Below are 4,148 nucleotides of genomic sequence, written 5' to 3' on the forward strand. Positions count from 1 at the left end.
GGTTGCGCGACGTCTGTAAACGGAGGTTTCCAGGGTAAAACAGACAAATTAAAAATAGTTCGGGGGCTTAATGCGCCATGAATCTGCTATGGCAGCATATAGACATATTGTTCTATCAAACACAACAGTTATTTTGGCCTAAAATATAGCAGTTTATTTTAAACAGGAGTGCAAGAGCAGAAACTGCTTTTTCAGTCTTGTCTATTTTCCGCCATATATATTAGTCCCGTGATGAGGAAATTAGCTTGACAGATAGAAGCAGCAGAATGTCAGTAACAATGTCGATAGGAGCTTGACATAATTTCCACCCCAGATGGCTCAGGTAGAATAAAGAAGGTCAAATATGAGATTAATCGCTGTACTGTTCTCCCAAATTAATTTCACTTTACTGCAAATCATGTATTTATCAAATCCTTTTGCCAGATTCTTGGATTCCTGGACAGTCTCTTGTATGTCACGTGCAGTGGGGTGGAGGGTGCTTGAGCACCTGCTCCTTTGTCCCAAAGGGCCCATTTTGACTGGGCTTTTTTCTTTTTTTGGGTGCGTATGTGTGTGCTGGCCGACAGTGCAGGCACACCACCTAGTACTTTACTTGAAAACCGAAAACACATTTAAAAATAAAATCAAATTTTATCTTTATCTTTATTTGCTTTTCAGGCATGACAGATCCAAAAATACAGCATTCATTAGTGTTTACATTCAATTCAACCCGAAAAGAAAACGCTGCTCCCAGTATACCATAGGTCGCAGAATTATCGAATAACAATTTTGGCATTTCGAATTGTGTTATGTTTACAAGTTTTTTTTTTTTTTAAATCCCCTTCCCTTGATTGTTCATCTTCCCAAATAGTCATTGTCGATCGCGGCAATTAGTTCGTTATGTTGATTAGATCCAGTAGATTAGTTCATAATTCAGTGTGAGGTTACCGTAATTTCCTGAATATAAGACGCACCCGTGTATAATGCGCACCCCAAATTTACTTGTAAAATCTAGGGAAAATTATTGTACCCGTTTATAACGCGCACCTTATTTTTAGCACCAATAAATAGAAGAATACAAGGAAACAGAGCTCGTCTACAGATACAGAAATGTCATTTTATTGACTGGTGAAATACAGCACAAGCATAGCACCTTGGTAGTTCAAAACATTACCTTAAACTGACAATATTTACGGTAATAATATGATTTGACAACTTCTCCAACTTACCAGAATCTAGGAGAAAACAAAACAGATGTGACTTTTCTTGTAAAGGCTGATGTATATGTAGCCCCTGTACAGTGCCTTGCAAAAGTATTCGGCCCCCTTGAATCTTGCAACCTTTCGCCACATTTCAGGCTTCAAACATAAAGATATGAAATTTAATTTTTTTGTCAAGAATCAACAACAAGTGGGACACAATCGTGAAGTGGAACAACATTTATTGGATAATTTCAACTTTTTTAACAAATAAAAAACTGAAAAGTGGGGCGTGCAATATTATTCGGCTCCTTTACTTTCAGTGCACCAAACTCACTCCAGAAGTTCAGTGAGGATCACTGAATGATCCAATGTTGTCCTAAATGACCGATGATGATAAATAGAATCCACGTGTGTGTAATCAAGTCTCCGTATAAATGCACCTGCTCTGTGATAGTCTCAGGGTTCTGTTTAAAGTGCAGAGAGCATTATGAAAACCAAGGAACATACCAGGCAGGTCCGAGATACTGTTGTGGAGAAGTTTAAAGCCGGATTTGGATACAAAAAGATTTCCCAAGCTTTAAACATCTCAAGGAGCACTGTGCAAGCCATCACATTGAAATGGAAGGTGCATCAGACCACTGCAAATCTACCAAGACCCGGCCGTCCTTCCAAACTTTCTTCTCAAACAAGGAGAAAACTGATCAGAGATGCAGCCAAGAGGCCCATGATCACTCTGGATGAACTGCAGAGATCTACAGCTGAGGTGGGAGAGTCTGTCCATAGGACAACAATCAGTAGTACACTGCACAAATCTGGCCTTTATGGAAGAGTGGCAAGAAGAAAGCCATTTCTCAAAGATATCCATAAAAAGTCTCGTTTAAAGTTTGCCACAAGCCACCTGGGAGACACACCAAACATGTGGAAGAAAGTGCTCTGGTCAGATGAAACCAAAATTGAACTTTTTGGCCACAATGCAAAACGATATGTTTGGCATAAAAGCAACACAGCTCATCACCCTGAACACACCATCCCCACTGTCAAACATGTTGGTGGCAGCATCATGGTTTGGGCCTGCTTTTCTTCAGCAGGGACAGGGAAGATGGTTAAAATTGACGGGAAGATGGATGCAGCCAAATACAGGAACATTCTGGAAGAAAACCTGTTGGTATCTGCACAAGACCTGAGACTGGGACGGAGATTTATCTTCCAACAGGACAATGATCCAAAACATAAAGCCAAATCTACAATGGAATGGTTAAAAAATAAACGTATCCAGGTGTTAGAATGGCCAAGTCAAAGTCCAGACCTGAATCCAATCGAGAATCTGTGGAAAGAGCTGAAGACTGCTGTTCACAAACACTCTCCATCCAACCTCACTGAGCTCGAGCTGTTTTGCAAGGAAGAATGGGCAAGAATGTCAGTCTCTCGATGTGCAAAACTGATAGAAACATACCCCAAGCGACTTGCAGCTGTAATTGGAGCAAAAGGTGGCGCTACAAAGTATTAACGCAAGGGGGGCCGAATAATATTGCACGCCCCACTTTTCAGTTTTTTATTTGTTAAAAAAGTTTAAATTATCCAATAAATTTTGTTCCACTTCACGATTGTGTCCCACTTGTTGTTGATTCTTGACAAAAAATTAAAATTTTATATCTTTATGTTTGAAGCCTGAAATGTGGCGAAAGGTTGCAAGGTTCAAGGGGGCCGAATACTTTTGCAAGGCACTGTATGTACACTGATAGGAGCTGCAATCTAGGTACGACTTATTGGTTTTGATACGATAACCACCTCAAACATCAGGTTTAGGCAATTGGAATCATTTTTGTAGATTTTTAATGAACAATATAAAAAACAATTTTTTAACAATTAAACAACAATGAACTAGAAGTAACAAACTATGAAATAATAAAAAATATAGTTGTGTTGAGTCTTAGTCAATTGTGTCGTCAAAGTCAAAATCTGTCCAATATTAGTTGCAGTGGCAACTAATTCAATGTCTGTTTTTCTATTGCAATAGTTTTTTTTTTTTTCTTCAAATGTTCGTTGGAGTACACTCTTTGGAAGAAAAAAATTGTAGGTATCAGTCCGATGACTGATACAATCCTACCACACAGACAGTCCGTCTGTTATTCCAGAATTTTCGATGTTACTGGTTCTTCAAATCACTCTGGGTTAGCTCGCCATCGTTGAATCCAATCTGATGATATTTCTTTTTTTTTTTTCCAATCAGAAAAAAAAACCTGACCTGTATTCAACACAGGTCCTGTGTTACTATCTTTTCAATTTCAATGTTTCAATTTCATTTTTGTTGTACAACTGTTTCAAACACTACTGAGTGTAAACACTCAAGAATATACTTCTAGTCATTTACAAAGCATTTTGTATGCAATAAATGACATTTCCATAACACAAAAATGTTAATTAGGCTCTCAAAAGCATTTTTTCATGCAATACTGTAAGTGTTACATTTTCCATAACCAAAAACAGAAATTACATTTCTTTTCCTTTCAAATAGAAAATATATTTTATACCATTACAAACAGCAGTATATTTTAATAAAAATATCTCACCGAAGAGTCTTAACTGACGACGCCTGGTCCTCTTCCTCTCACACAAGGCTTTTGGCCTGCATGAATAAGGCGTTAGCAGTTAGCCATGAATGCAAATTTAGCATTAGCGAATTAGCGAATAGTTTCCACATCTTACTGAGTGGTTTCTGCTCAATTTTTTCACCACGCGACCGTCTGAATTCGCTTCAAGCAACAGACGCCACACAGCAACAGTTGATGCATTCGTCAATTTGCTTTTCTTGATCTTTTTCTAATTTCTTTCTGGGGCGAACAAAACTTTTCCCCCTCAGAAAAAGCCAACGTTCCAAAAGGAAGTGCGCATGCGCTGACGTCATAGTTGTGAGTCTCTGACTTCATTCAAATGGCGCTCATGCCCTCTAGCGTTGTTATTGGGTAT

At 38.5% G+C, this 4,148-nt stretch overlaps 1 long non-coding RNA gene across 1 annotated transcript; it reads right to left on the minus strand.

The window, feature by feature from the left end:
• Positions 1-3,184: 3,184 nt before the first annotated feature.
• On the minus strand, positions 3,185-4,016 carry LOC130921417 (uncharacterized). Its single transcript, XR_009064347.1, has 3 exons — positions 3,888-4,016; positions 3,752-3,807; positions 3,185-3,426 (listed from the first exon to the last, which is right to left on the minus strand). It is a non-coding gene; the product is annotated as an uncharacterized LOC130921417 (long non-coding RNA).
• Positions 4,017-4,148: the final 132 nt, after the last annotated feature.

The sequence above is a fragment of the Corythoichthys intestinalis genome, chromosome 9 (genome assembly GCF_030265065.1).
Source record: "Corythoichthys intestinalis isolate RoL2023-P3 chromosome 9, ASM3026506v1, whole genome shotgun sequence".
In the NCBI taxonomy this organism is placed as follows: domain Eukaryota; kingdom Metazoa; phylum Chordata; class Actinopteri; order Syngnathiformes; family Syngnathidae; genus Corythoichthys; species Corythoichthys intestinalis.